The sequence below is a fragment of the Gigantopelta aegis genome, chromosome 11 (assembly GCF_016097555.1).
Source record: "Gigantopelta aegis isolate Gae_Host chromosome 11, Gae_host_genome, whole genome shotgun sequence".
NCBI classification, from domain to species: Eukaryota; Metazoa; Mollusca; class Gastropoda; order Neomphalida; family Peltospiridae; genus Gigantopelta; species Gigantopelta aegis.
The window spans coordinates 16,711,594-16,727,788 of record NC_054709.1 but is presented as its reverse complement, the minus strand read 5'-3'; the positions used below and the strand labels follow the sequence as shown (position 1 = coordinate 16,727,788).

The window sequence follows — 16,195 nt, the reverse complement described above, 5'->3', positions numbered from 1 at the left end:
CATAGCTTGGCTATCCCAGCAGTTTGTCTTCACCCCTGTATTAGAAATTAGCTTTAATCTACACAGTTTGATGTTAATTTGTAAAGAAACTTTTATTTCCAAAAATCTTTCTTGTACATTTGTTTTTTTTAATGAGAGTTGATATGGGTTTAAAAGATAATAAAAAGTTTTTCTACGAGTTTTAGCACAATACGGTTAGAATTATACAGTATGTAGTTATATGCCGTAGGAAAGAAAGAAAGAAATGTTTTATTTAACAACGACTCAACACATTTTATTTACGGTTATATGGCGTCAAACATATGGTAAAGGACCACACAGATATTGAGAGAGGAAACCCGCTGTCGCCACTTTGATTTGCAGCAAGGGATCTTTTATATGCACCATCCCACAAACAGAATAGTACATAACCACGGCCTTTGTTGCACCATTTGTGGAGCACTGGCTAGAACGAGAAATAGCCCAATGGGTCCACTGACGGGGATCGATCCTAGACCGACCGCGCTTCAAGCGAACGCTTTACCACTGGGCTACGTCCTGCCCCTTATATGCCGTAGGCATATACGTATACCTATACGTAATTCATAATGTATGGTGTGATCGGATACGCAGATGCGTACAGAGACGCATGCATGGAATCTACTTAACCTATATTGTGGCGACAAGCGGGGTTACGGCGACAGGCGGGGTTACGGTGATAAAAGGAGCTGCATTACCTAAAGTTACGGATTACACCTTACGGTTTACGTTAAAAGTTTGTTCTGTTTAACCACACCACGAGAGTACATCGATTAATTAATCATCGGCTATTGGATGTCAAACATTTGGTAATTCTGACACGTAGTCATCAGAGGAAACCCGCTTCATTTTTCCTAATTCAGCTAGGGATCTTTTATATCCACTTTCCCACAGACAGGAAAACACATACCATAGCCTTTGACCAGTTGTGGTACAGTGGTTGAAAATGAAATTTGCGCCTTAGTAGATAATACGAAATTACACAAAATGATTTGAACTCGAAAAAACGGCATTTACCGTAAATTTATTTATATACTATAGTACCATAATATACAAGCCGATTAGCAGACATTTGAATGAATTATAGGTCGACTCTGTCACACACAACGACATCTGGTTTCCCAAGAAAACTGCTCCTGAAGATTTAACATTCAGTAACGGCATCACAAATCTAGTTCCTATTACCACTGACAGGTGGGGTCATCCAGCAAATTATCAGTGATTGGCTGACGACAGAACCGGCCACGTGGCTCCCAGACAAACCCTTCTGCGCATGCGTATTCAATTCTGACTCCGTGGTCGCACCGAGTGAACCGGGTACAATCGGAATCATGCGCTCTGTAGTCTTCCGGTGGTTGGCATTCTGGAATTGGAAATGGTAAATAAAGTTGCAAAACCACATTTGGGTTTATTCCAGTTTTCATCTTTAACTACTTGAAAAACAAAGAAACAAAAATACCCGCTCCCCCCCCCCCCCCCACCAAGCAAAGTAAATTTATTTTTAAAAACTAGATAAGAAGAAATAACCCAAAAGATATCAGAAAAAATACCAATCCCCCTAAAATTCCGCACCCCCCCCCCAAATTCAGTGGCGGATCTAAAGCCCCCCACCCCCCACCCCCCATCCCCCATCTAAATGTTGCGACAGTTATATTTTTATTTTTATTTACGTTCGAGAATTCAAGGATTTCCTTGGGAACATTTGTACCCTTCGGTCTCATGTCATTGACCCCCCCCCCCCCCCCCCAATATATTTTCTGGATCCTCCACTGACAAACAACAGCAATAGCATTAACCAAATCCAACAAAACGGTCTTCACAGTCATATAATGTTTTTGTTTATCATTAGCCGAAAGGAATCTTTCTGTTTTCTTTGTCACACACAGGACAGCACATTCCACGAATGTTGACCACACCTCCCAACTTATCCTAGCCTGTGACGGATTAGAAAGACGCCCACATTATATTGTGGAATGTGCAGACAATTTTAAATGTAAAAATACTAATAATGAGTTATGCAAATTGTTTTAGTATCTTTTCGTTTTACAACTATAAATCAAGAGAACCGGCCTCGGTGGCGCAGTGGTTAAGCCATCGGACTACAGGCTGGTAGGTACTGGGTTCGGATCCCAGTCGAGGCATGGGATTTTTAATCCAGATACCGACTCCAAACCCTGAGTGAGTGCTCCGCAAGGCTTAATGGGTAGGTGTAAACCACTTGCACCGACCAGTGATCCATAACTGGTTCAACAAAGGCCATGATTTGTGCTATCCTGCCTGTGGGAAGCGCAAATAAAAGATCCCTTGCTGTCTGTCGAAAAAAGAGTAGCCTATGTGGCGACAGCGGGTTTCCTCTTCAAAACAGTGTCAAAATTACCATATGTTTGACGTCCAATAGCCGATAATAAGATAAAAAAAATCAATGTGCTCTAGTGGCGTCGTTAAATAAAACAAACAAACTTTATAAATCAAGAGATCGATATTTCTGACCAAGAACGGACGTTTACGGAAACTCCCGAGTGTTTTGACAAAGGTAGGTACCGATAGTTAAAGTTAAACTTTGGTTTTGTTTAACGACACCACTACAACACATTGGTTTATTAATCATCGGCTATTGGATGTTAAACATTTGGTAATTTTTGTACATGAAGTCTTAGAGGAAACCCGCTACATTTACGTTTTCTATTAGCAGCCAGGGATCTTTTATATGTACTTTCAAACGGATAGGATAGCACATACCACAATGTTTGATATACCAGTCGTGGTGCACTAGTTGAGACGGGATAACAAAAAAAAACCCAAACAAAAAACAAAAAACAAAAAAACAAAAAAACCAGAGATTGGATCCACTGACGAGATTCGAGCCTACGACCCAAATCCCCAGACGAGGCCCACCCCCTATTACATTAAATATGCTTTCTCAAAGTTGCTAGTATCCTATTTAAGTACTTTTATATGTATATGTGACAAATAATTACAAGTTAATCGACCAACATATAATATTTTCATAATTAACTCAAGGGGTCGGGATTTGGCTCAGTCGGTTGAGTGCTCGTTTGAGATCGAACCACCTCGATTTTTTTCTCGTTCCAACTAATGCACCACTACTGGCCAAAGGCCGTGGTATGTGCTTTCTTGTCTGTGGGCAAGTGCATATAAAAGATCCCTTGCTGCGTTGAAAATAAAGTAGCGTGTTTCCTCTTATGACTACGAGTCAGAAGTACCAAATGTCTGACATGCAATAGCCGATGATTAATTAATCGATGTGCTCTAGTGGTGTCGTTAAACAAACCAAACTTTAACTTTTTAATTATCTCAAGAATATCAAAATTGTGATGTGTTGCTACTAGGCGTAAACAGTGGTTTCCTTGAGAAACCTTGACGAAAAATATACAGTACAGTTAAAATATTCCTCTCTTATCTATTATAATAGCAATTGTTTTGTACATATATAGATGCAACTCAAATTCAAACTGTGACGTCACGTTTTAACCCTTATGCCTACTGGATTTGGCAACAATATTAATTTATACTGGGGCGTAGCCAGACAAAAAAAAAACGCCGACTTGTTAAAAATAAATATCAGTGTCATGGGAAAAATAAAATAAATCTGGGAAAATTCCAAACGAGGCAAGCGCCTCGTCTGCCTCATGCTGACTACGCCATTGTTATAAATAGTAATAAATGAAATTATTTAGATGTAATTTTTATAGGCATGTAATTGAATTATGCTAGTATCAGACTACCAACTGCCAGCAAAATGTTGACCAACTCGACGGTTGCGTTGTAATTCCCCCAATTCCCGACCTACGACGGGTGCGCTCAGATTAACAAGTTAACAACTAATGGTTTATACGACGAGAATCGAGTTGTAAGAGCGCACAGACTAGCAACTGACAGTCGTAGAAGTCGTGATAGCAGAAAGTTGGCCAACATTGTGCTGGCAAGTGGTAGTCTTTGACATTATAGCATTATACACACGAGGCCTGGAATCCACATTTAGTTTTTAATATATTATATTAAAATACTGATGTATGACAGAGTCTTTAAAATAATACCTGGTTGATCTTGAGCAGCTGCCAAACCTGAAATAAAACAGAAAAAATTAGTTCTTAATATTTCCATTTTAAGGAACTGGGTCGGGAAAATTCATTGGAGTGGGTGGGGTGCAATGGCATGTGGCGGAAGGTCACAGACATTCCTGAAGGGATACCTCGGATTCGCCAATTTAAAATAAAAATTTAACTGAAGCAAAATTTAGGCGGGGGATGGGGTGGGGTGGGGTGGCGGTGGGGGGGGGGGGTCTGGCCTCTGGGCCCCCTTATATTCGCCACTGTTTAGACATTTGCAGTAACGATTTTTATTAGATAGCTTTTACTGCCGCAAAATTTTGAAAATCAAAATTAATGTTTTATTATTAACCCAGTGGTGAAACATTTCCTGAAACACTTTCATAGAAGTATGACCCAATCCCCTGCACAAATGTTTTACACAGACGCCTGAAGTATCTAATTATAAAGCTTTAAAAAGATGCGCAGCATACATCTTAAAGAGACAGACCCTAGTTTTTAAACACTAAGGCATAGTTTTGACTACTATAGATGCTTTTGATAACTGAAATCGTACTTTACTTAGATTTTATGGTTTAGCTTATTCCTTTCCGTACATTCGAAGTGTTTTTGGTCATCCTGGTGTTTTTAAAGTTACATTCTCTGGTTACCATATTATAACATCATGTACAAATATGAAATACAAGCTGAAATGCACTTTTAAAAAACTCGTGTGTGTTCGCTATGAACGGAGATCGTCAAAAGTATACGCTCGATTCGTCGCCTGTGCCGCCATAGCTCAGTAAAGCACAAACGACAGCCTGTTGTCAGTTTCAGTTAACATGTGCGTTTGCCGATTTCAAATTGTAGGGTTAGTCTAAAAAAAATTAAAAGAGAAATCTTGCGCTGTACGAAGAACGTTCGGTTGAGAACAGAACAGAACAGAATTTATTTACACTCTGGCCGTTCAGCAACGGCATAGGAGGGCTACATAATATAAAGGAACATATATATATATATATATATATATATATATATATATATATATATATATATATATATATATATATATATATATATATATACATGAAGAATTTGGGATTTACAATATAAATTTATATATGTACACACATTCACTTCACAATATACACATGACAAGATGGTGTTTGACAATATATGCAGTAAATAAGTTATTTTCCAGTATAAACAGTACAATCCTTAAATACTGTTAGTTTTGGTGCATTTTGAGCGTTTAAAGATATTAGTAATAACATTTATTAATTTTGATAAATTCTTTAATACACTGATTCGTTTACTGTTCATGAGTTGTTTGAATTTGAAAGTATTTGGTCGTGTATAATAATATGGATGTAGAAACTGGACCCTGGAATCATGAAAATATTTACAGACGAAAATATAATGGTATTCGTCACCAATGTCTATTTCATCACATAGGTTACATAGCCTGTCTTTCTTAGGTATGTTATTCCAGCGTCCAGTTTCAATAGGCAAATAGTGATTAGATAATCTGAATTTCAAAATAGTTGTCCACATCTTTTCAGGGATAATAGTAAAATATTTTTCTAGACTGAGGTGTTCTTTGTAATATCTGTATGTAGTGCCTTTCGATGAGAGTTCTATTTCGTTACTCCATGTTTGTAAATATTGGTCATATTGTCTATTTTTTATTTGTTGAGAGAGGACCTTAACTGATACAAAAGATTGGGAAAGCCAGACATCGCTCATTCCTAAATTATTCAGGATATTTTTTACTGTAGTGATCCAGTTATAATTGGTATTATTGCTAAGATGGTCTAATAACATTGCTCAATATAATAAGAAAGATAGTTTAGATTGTTTCCCCGATACAATTCGTGCCCAATAACAGACCATTCGTCTGTATATAGTTAGCTCGACAGGCATTCTCCCCAGCTCTCCATATAACATAAATAGTGGTGTCGATTTTTTTACTGGTAAAATATGTCTGAAAAAATGTATTTGGACAGCGTTTAAGATATCAGTTTTCTCATGTCCCCAAATTTCGCACCCATGTAGTAAAACTGGAAGGATCATCGAGTCGAACATTTTAAGTTTACAGTCGACTGACAGAAAATGTTCTTTGGCTTTTGCAAGTACAAAATACATTGCTTTGGTAGCTTGTTGTTTAAGTCTCATCTTTGTAATTCGGAAATTATTTTTATTAGTAAATGTAATTCCTAGATATTTATACTCTTTAATGTTTTCTAAAGCAGTGTTTCCTATCTTGAAAATATGTCTGTAGTCTTTAGCTGTACCGTTAAAAATAATTACCTTCGTTTTAATGATATTAATTTTAAGTTTCCATGTCTTGCAATATTCATAAAAGGTGTTTAACGTATGCTGTAGGTCAGATGCAGTTGTTGCTAAGAGGGCTGTATCATCAGCATATAGCAGACAGATAAGTTGAAAACCAACGTCATTTGGGTTTTCGGGATTATCTGGGATAGGGGAAAGCCCTTCACATCCATGATTGAATAAGTAGTCTTCTAAATCATTTAAATATAAAGAAAATAAAACAGGTGATAAATTTTCGCCTTGCCGGATACCGTTGTTGCATGGAAATAGCCCGGAGTGTTGGTTGTTTACATATATAAGTGATTTAAGGCCTTGGTACATCTGGTGTATGATTCTAAAGAATTTGCCGTTTATATTATTATATAATAACTTTTGCCATAGATTAGTTCGTGAAACCATGTCGAAAGCTTTCTGAAAATCAACAAACGCGCAGTACAACTTCTTTTTTCTTTTTTTTCAAGATATCTATCAAATTATGTACGGTGAATATGTGGTCTGTTGTGGAGTAGGCATTACGAAAAGCAGCCTGGACTTCACTCATGATATTATTTTCTTCAATAAATATATTTAAACGGTTATTGAGTATAGATGTAAATAACTTAGAACAACAGCAAAGCAATGTGATCGGTCGGTAGTTTTCAGGCGATAGGCGGTTTCCTTTATTTTTAAAAATTGGTATGATGATACCATTGAGCCATTCCTCCGGCAAAACACCGTGCTCGATGAGTATGTTAAAAAGTTTAACGTAAACTGGCAAGAGAATTGTTGCGGTTGATTTAATGTACTCGTTAACGACTTTGTCAATACCAGCAGCTTTATCATTTTTAAGTTGTTTTATGCCTTTTAAAATTTCATCTTCGCTGAATTGTCCATTAATAATACTGTCATTGTTTACTTCGTTTAGTGCTTCGTCCATATTAAATTCGGGTGTATTATCCTCATTCGGTTCGCCCTTGTTTAAATTACTGAAGAAATTGAAGAATTCATTTACTGGGGGATACGGTACTAGAGTCTTTCGTTAAAACCGGTTTGATCTTGACGACGTATTATCGACAATCGTACCTTCCTATTTCAGAATTAATATTTTATAAAGTGTTAGTAGAACTTTCAAAGTTTAGTTTGTATAACACATTGATCATGTATATATATTTTAAAATAAAATATACTAAAGTAGACGTTTTCACTTCTTAATTTTACGTGTTAAAATCGACAAATTCAAATAAATATTCTTTCGTTTGGAAAGGGTAAAGTTAGTGTGGGGTTGTTTAACGACATCAGAGTTAGAGCATATTGATTTAATAATCATCCGACGCCATACAACCGTAAATAAAATGTGTCGAGTGCGTCGTTAAATAAAACATATCCTATCCTTCCTTCCATCTGCTGTCGGATGTCTAACATTTGGTAATTTTGACATATAATCTTATAAAGAAATCGGGTGCATGTGCAGGGGGAGGGTATTGGAGGTCGAAACCCTTACTTGCCCAAGCTTAAAAAAAAATTGTAATGTATTTTCTGGGGGACCATTGCCCCATATAAACTTCGCTCAACACAGTCTATAACCCCAACCCTGTTGAAATCCCTGCACACGCGCCTTGGAAACCCGCTACATTTTGTTTTTAGCAAGGGATCGTTTATATGTACCATCCCACAGACAGGTTATCACACACCATGGTCTTTTATATACCCGCGCATTTCCAAAAAACGCCTTTTTAGGTCTAAGTAATGAATAAAAATAGCATATAGTCTTGAAAAATGTTACGTAGATCGAACACAGTACCCTCTTCCTCTACCCCTAGAGCATTACGTAATTAGTAACACCCTCTTACATGTAACGCGTATGCAAACAGCTGGCCACTGTGAAAATTTCAAGGCAAATCCCTCACCCACCGACCCCTGGAAAGGCGTTATACCATACCTCTATGGATATAAATATGTTTTGGAGATATGAGACGACCCCTCAATCAAGACAGTTAAATTTGTTCAAAAATTGCGAAATCTCACGTGATCTCTTGTTGGGGAATTCCACACTTGTGATAAGCCAACAAAAACCGAGATCGGCAGGAGCCCGTCAAAAGTGTCCCACTTTCAAAATACTGGCTTTGTTTTTGACCTGGATAAGCCAGCGTAGTGAAACCAATGCGGAGTGCGGCGTCATATATGCATCAAACGCAATTGGATTTTCTGTTCTATATGCTTAAATAATAAAAATATTCCGGATATAGCCGCTTTAATATCACATAATGCATTTCAAATATTTTTAAAAACGCACGTGCGTCTGAGAAGTAACAGTTATGGAATCGAGTTTTACTCTATTTTTAATGGGTATTTCCCCATTTCAAAGTCACAGACTCATGTTTCACTCAATTGTAACTTTATCCAAATATGTTACAGGACATATTTCGCGACACCGGCAAACTGAACCGTTCAAACGACTAAATAAACTTATTAAATATATTTTCTTGTGTCATGGTTACGCCATCGGACATAAGGCTAATAGGTGCAGGGTTCGCAGCCCGGTACCGGCTCCCACCCAGAGCGAGTTTTAACGACTAAGTGGGTAGGTGTAACACCACTACACCCTCTTCTCTGTCCTGAACAGACAGCTCAGATAACCGAGTTGTGTGCCCAGGACAGCGTGCTTGAACCTTAATGGGATATAAGAACGAAAATAAGTTGAAAAGGAAAGAAAGAAAATAATATCTGTGTCTGTACATTCATCGCTTTTTACATCCAGATAATTTCGTAAGTACAATTTTTTTTTTTTTTATTATATAACAAAATGAAGTTTGAACTACTGCAAACATTTTGACGATCAGAAACACATCAGCTATACCGACACTAATAATTTTTAAACAAGAAAATTAATTTCATATATAATTGGGGCGAGACGTAGTCCAGAGATAAAGCGTTTGCTTGATGCGCGGTCGGTTTAGGATCCATCCCCGTCGGTGGACCCATTGGGCAATTTCTCGTTGTAACCAGTGCACCACGACTGTTATATCAAAGGTCGTGGTTTTTAACATCCTGTCTGTGGAATGGTGCATATAAAAGATCCCTTGCTACTAATAGAAAAAATGTAGCGGGTTTCCTCTAAGAATATACGTCAAAATTACTATATGTTTGACATCCAATAGCCAAGCCAATGCTCCACAACTGGTACATCAAAGGCCGTGGTATGTGCTATCCTGTCTGGGATGGTGCATATAAAAGATCCCTTGCTGCTAATCGAAAAAAGTAGCCCATGAAGTGGCGACAGCGGGTTTCCTCTCAAAATATATCCTTAACCATATGCCCGACGCCATATAACCGTAAATAAAATGTGTTGAGTGCGTCATTAATTAAACCATTTCATTTCCTTCCAATAGCCGATGATTAATAAATGAATGTGCTCTGGTGGTGTCGTTAAACAAATCAAATTTTTTTAAAGACTATTGAACGAAAACATATTAACAATGAAAATAACAAGCTTGTATTAATATGATACCATTCATGTCTGTATCTATATGTCTGTTTGTCTGTCCGTCTCTTTCTCTGTCAGTTTGTATGTTTCTGTAACAAAATAAGAAACAAAATATACACATACACCAAGCTATACTTTACATACCTATAGAAGCCACAAGAACAACCCCTACTAAAAATCCTCTCATTCTGTCGTGTATGGTGTGAACAACGTCGAAAGAGTATTACGCCAAAACACCGGACTATACGTTTTATAACCTATCATGGGTCGTATTTGAGCGGTAATACCGCGTTCGAGATGGAATGCGCCTGTTCCAGGTTGTGGCTGGGTTGATAATGAAAAAGTAAAAAAAAACAAAAAGATAAAGGTGAGAAGTACAAAGATTGGCCGCCGACAGGTGAAGTGAAAGGAAAAGAATTTCAGATTTTATGAAAAACTAATAAACACTTCAGTGTTAAAAGAACATATGAAAGTCAATGGATGTGAAGTACACATAAGGTGGTTGTGACCTAGATGTAATGGACAGCAAAATATTAACAATACTGAATTTGATTAAAGTTAAAGTTTGTTTTGTTTAACGACATCACCAGAGCACATTAATTTAATAAAGGCACAGACCCTAGTTTCAGCCCGTGAAAATAGACACTACATGTATTTAAATCTACAAAACCGGCCTCGGTGGCGTAGTGGTTAGGCCATCGGTCTACAAGCTGGTAGGTACTGGGTTCGGATCCCAGTCGAGGCATGGGATTTTTAATCCAGATACCGACTCCAAACCCTGAGTGAGTGCTCCGCAAGGCTCAATGGGTAGGTGTAAACCACTTGCACCGACCAGTGATCCATAACTGGTTCAACAAAGGCCATGGTTTGGGCTATTCTGCCTGTGGGAAGCGCAAATAAAAGATCCCTTGCTGCTAATCGGAAAGAGTAGCCCATGTAGTGGCGACAGCGGGTTTCCTCTCAAAATCTGTGTGGTCCTTAACCATATGTCTGACGCCATATAACCGTAAATAAAAATGTGTTGAGTGCGTCGTTAAATAAAACATTTTGTTATTTCTTTAAATCTACAAACCTTTAACACATCTGGATAAAGTAATAACACAGTGAAACAAGAGTCTGTGACGCTGACAATGTGAAATATTCTTTAAAAAATAGATTAAAACTCGACTCGATAACCGTTACTTCTCAGACACACGAGAGTATTTAAAAATATGAAACATGCATTTTGTAATATTAAAAACGCCAGAAACACTTCGATGTACAGCAATGAATAATCTAAACAATAAAATCTTAGTAACAGCCGATTTCAGTTATCAACAACGGCTCTAATTGTGAACAATATACCATAGTGTTTAAAAACTAGGGTCGGTTCTTTTAATCATCGGCTAATGGATGTCAAACATTTGGTAATTCTGCCATAAACAAGTTTTGTTTTGTTTAACGACAGCACTAGAGCACATTGATTCATTAATCATCGGCTAATGGATGTAAAAAATTTGGTAATTCTGAGAGGAAACTCACTATATTTTTTTTTCATTAGAAGCAAGGATCGTTTGTATGCATCATCCCACAGACAGGATAGCACATACCACGGCCTTTGATATACTACTGGCTGGGACGAGAAACAGCCCAAACCGACCGCGCGCTGGGCTACGTCCCTCCCCTAAGTTAACTGAGAAAACTAATTATTGGAGGTTTATTCAGAAAATATTTATTTATTTATTTATTATTATTTTTTGTTTTATCCCACTGCCCCTTTCCTTTCTCTCCTTTGAATTCATCTCATTTCTTACTGATCTGGCAACTCCTCCTATCTTTCAACTTATTTCCCAGTCCTTGTCTCTCTAACCGCGACAGGTGCTTGTCTCTTGTGGTAATGCGTTCCACACACCTGCCATTTCCCATCAGGTTTAGCTGTGGGCTTAGTCTGACCACTTTGGAGAGTGTTCAGTAACTAGTTACTTCTGTCATTGTTAAGAGGCACATGTAACCACCTACTATACACCCCTACTACCAGCGGTCGTTAGTTAGTGCCGCGGGTCAGACCAGTTTCATTAGCAGCAGAGGACAAGGATGCCAGGTGGGTGTAGGAAAGTACACAGAGACTGTACCCATGGAGGAAGTTGAGACAGGTAGGTGATGGTATGGACAGCTCAGAAGACAGAGTCGGAGGTAGCTGACAAATTGAAATCGTGGGAGAAATTGGAAAGTTATTTATTTATTATTTAGGTGACCCGTTCACCCTTAAATATATTCAAGTGCTCAACATATTAGCGTAGCAAACGCTGTGGTATGCACTATCCTCTGTGCGTGATGGTGCGTATATAAAAGATCCCTTGCTGCTAATCGAAAAGCTTTCCTTCAAACAAAAATGCGCACTCTTTCTCTTTGGCATTAATAGCTCCATTCAGAATTCCATAGCACCACCACCACCACCCTCCCGCCTGCTACCGATTCAATCGGGCTGCTGGTGCTCCCTTGCACCTGCCAGCGCAGGTGGTCCCACCTTACCCCCCCCCCCCCCCCCACCTTTCCTGTCATGGACGGAGGAGGCGTGCGCTACAACAGCTTGTTCTGAATGTGCACGTAAAACCCTATGACCATGACCATGACCATGACGAATCGAAAAGCGTAGCCCATGGGGTTGTGGCAGAGGGTTTCCTCTCTAATTATCTATATGATGCCATATAACAGTAATTAAATGTGTTGAGTGCGTCGTTAAATAAAATAATCCTTTCAGTCTTTCTATAAAACAATATTTTGTTTTAACGTGCACATATCCATATATTCACGCACACTTCAGTTGAAAATGCGTCGTGTTTTCACTAATGTTGAGAAGGGCAATGGAGCAGGTCGGATACAGGTTGAACACAGTCAACGAGAAGTCGCGATAAACTTTAATGTCGGTCAGAGTGTGATTGGGTTGATGAGGCAATGACTTCAAATGACTGGATCCGCTTCATATGCACAAAGACCAGGGCCAGCATTAAGCAAAGCAAAAACACGACGCATTTTCAACTGAAGTATGCGTGAATATGTGGATGGCAATCCGGCACACTTTTATACCCATGGTGAGAACGCATTGCACGGGCACAACATACAGAATTTCAGACATGGGTGCGTTGAGACAACCCATTTGTTGGCGTGATAGTAGGTACATGTGTTTGCATAACTTTTACCATTTTGTTGTGGCCTATAACCGGAAGTACGATTACTCATATTGAAATCCAAATGCTACTTAGGAAACCTCACTCTGGGCCTAATCCATGAAGGCCATACATTCCTTCTTTCATAATTAGTGTGTTGGACGGGCATCGTTAACATGTGTAGTACTAACAATATGAGTGACCCTTCAATAGTGACGCTGAGTATATATACATATATATATATATATATATATATATATATATATATATATATATATATATATATATATATATATCTTTCTCTCTCCTCCTTGTCTCTCTTTTACTCTTTTTCTCTCTATTGCCATCCCGTCTCGCTGTGTCCAATGTTCTGCTGTTGTTATTGTTGAGAGAGAGGAGAGAGAGAGAGAGAGAGAGAGAGAGAGAGAGAGAGAGAGAGAGAGAGAGAGAGAGAGAGAGAGAGAGAGAGAGAGAGACAGACAGAGGGATACAAAGAGACAAAGAGAGACAGATAGATACACAGACAAACAACAACAGTAAAAGTAACCATGAAACGCCCTGTCATTTACACGTGTCAGTCCCACGAAGAACCCTAAAGTAGTTGAGATACGTGCATGCAAGGCAGCGCGAAAAGGGACGTCTACGGTTCGACTTATGTGACCTTTACGTACCACTCGTCGCAACGACGTCGTGCTAGGAATGTAGCCGATTACGTCGTACCAACCGTGAACGCCGGCGAGGCTGTCGCACGTTGTCTCTCTCACGCCGTGATAGGCGGGATATAAATGTCAACACAAACTTACACGCCGTTATAATGCGATGTCCACATACCTGTGGTGATAGCACCAGTGATCGTAACAACAGCAACAACAACATATTTATAGTAGGACAGATAGGTGACGAAGGTGTACACATCGTGAAGAAAGTGAAATTTGGTATACTAATTTAAGGATTTTTACATGGAATCCAGATTTAAATGGCAGCAAGTTGGATTTTGTTTGTTTGTTAGTTAGCTTAATGACACCACTAGAACACATTGATTTGTTAATCATCGGCCATTGGATGTGACGCATTTGGTAATTTTGACATATAGTCCTAGAGAGAAACCCGCTACATTTTTTCATTAGTAGCAAGGGATCTTTATATCAGCACCATCCACAGACAGGATAGCACATACCACGGCCTTTGATATACCAGTCGTGGTGCACTGGCTGGAACCAACAATAGCCCGATGGGTCCACCGATGGGAGTTGATCCCAAACCGATCATGCATCAGGCGAGCGCTTTATCACTGGAATACGTTCCGCTCTCAGAACATATTTATAGTAGGGCAGATAAGTGAACAAATTTACACATCTGGAAGAAAGAATGAAATACGGTATATACAGTGTACAGTGGTTTTAAGATATGCTGAATCCACGTTTAAATGAAAGCTAGTGATACGGACAATGGTACTAGTTAAAAATTACAATTATTTGCATAAGATTGGACATATTTATGCAAATTAAATCAAATTTGACATGGCCTCTGTATTCTCGCCTAAAATATAATTTTTATATAAACTTTTGAACACGAGTGTTTTCAGACATAAGCTTACGAGACGAGGGCAGTTGCCGCCCCCCCCCCCCCCCCCACACACACACACCTCCCCAGTACTGGAGGAAATCCTGGAATTCGGGCAAAATCGATAGAGATATTCTAGCAAAATGAGCTGGCCTGAAACCTTCCATCCATGTATTTCTTTCATTCTACTCACAATATTAGTTGTAATGCATTGAAAAATGCGTATTGCTTCGTTTGCAACCCTATATAGCCGTTTCGGCATTTTCGTTTTATTCGGGTAAAAATCTGCCTGACCCCTTCGAAAAATGGGAGCCCATTCGCCTACGTTTTCAGAGATGCTTAGCTCGAGTACTCTAAACTCCAGCCACGGCGGAAGCAAGTAGACGTTGGTGGTGGTGTGTGTGTGTGGCGGGGGGGTAACTGAGATGGAGGGCGCAAAGTAGTTTCTAGGGGGTTCGGTGGTATGCTCCCCCATAAAAATTTTAAAACTATATTTCCTGTATGTCAATTTCCTGCATTCTACAAGTAAAAACCGGCCTCGGTGGCGTCGTGGTTAGGCCATCGGTCTACAGGCTGGTAGGTACTGGGTTCGGATCCCAGTCGAGGCATGGGATTTTTAATCCAGATACCGACTCCAAACCCTGAGTGAGTGTTCCGCAAGGCTCAATGGGTAGGTGTAAACCACTTGCACCGACCAGTGATCCATAACTGGTTCAACAAAGGCCATGGTTTGTGCTATCCTGCCTGTGGGAAGCGCAAATAAAAGATCCCTTGCTGCTAATCGGAAAGAGTAGCCCATGTAGTGGCGACAGCGGGTTTCCTCTCAAAATCTGTGTGGTCCTTAACCATATGTCTGACGCCATATAACCGTAAATAAAATGTGTTAAGTGCGTCGTTAAATAAAACATTTCTTTCGTTTTCTTTTTTCATTTTTAAAATGTGTATGTATCTATTTTTAATTATGTATGTATATATTCTACGAAGAACTCCTGTTGTCATCTTGTCAATGTAAATAACTATTGTACAACAATTCCTCATATGTTGTCGTTTGACGGTCTGATATTTACTGATATTTACATGTATTTGATTACTATTAGCCAAAACACCAAGGCGAAGCTAGGATTTTTTGTTGGGGGGGGGGGGGGGGCGCAACTGAGTAGTTAATAGTCTTAAACTCCTTTTCTTTAAGTTTCTATAATGCTTTCTGAATTATTATTATTATTTATTTATTTTTTATTATTATTATTATTATTAATTAGTTTTTTTGTTTTTTTGGGGGTTTTTTTTTTTTTGGGGGGGGGGGGGGGGCGCAAATGCTCCCTTGCCCCCATGCTAGCTACGGCCCTGAGCACTCCATACTAGCTCCATATTTAAATTTACATGGTATTATAGCAACTTTTGTTGACAATATTACTTAATTTTCTAATTTATAATTTTCTAATTTAAATTCATGCTTGAACATGCTGTAGTTAAAAGCATATTGTCACAGAGCACTGACCTATTAAATAGCCTAACAAAGTATTACCTAAACATATATAAATTTGATTTGTCCCTAAATATACTTTATTCAACCATCTACGTAGCCACCAAACTCCACTTATTAATAATATTTCGTAAAAATA

General features: G+C 38.7%; 1 long non-coding RNA gene across 1 annotated transcript; it reads right to left on the bottom strand.

Moving 5' to 3' along the window:
* Positions 1–1,036: 1,036 nt before the first annotated feature.
* LOC121385610 lies at positions 1,037–13,761 on the bottom strand. The gene is made up of 3 exons (XR_005959557.1): positions 13,682–13,761; positions 4,077–4,103; positions 1,037–1,381 (listed from the first exon to the last, which is right to left on the bottom strand). It is a non-coding gene; the product is annotated as an uncharacterized LOC121385610 (long non-coding RNA).
* Positions 13,762–16,195: the final 2,434 nt, after the last annotated feature.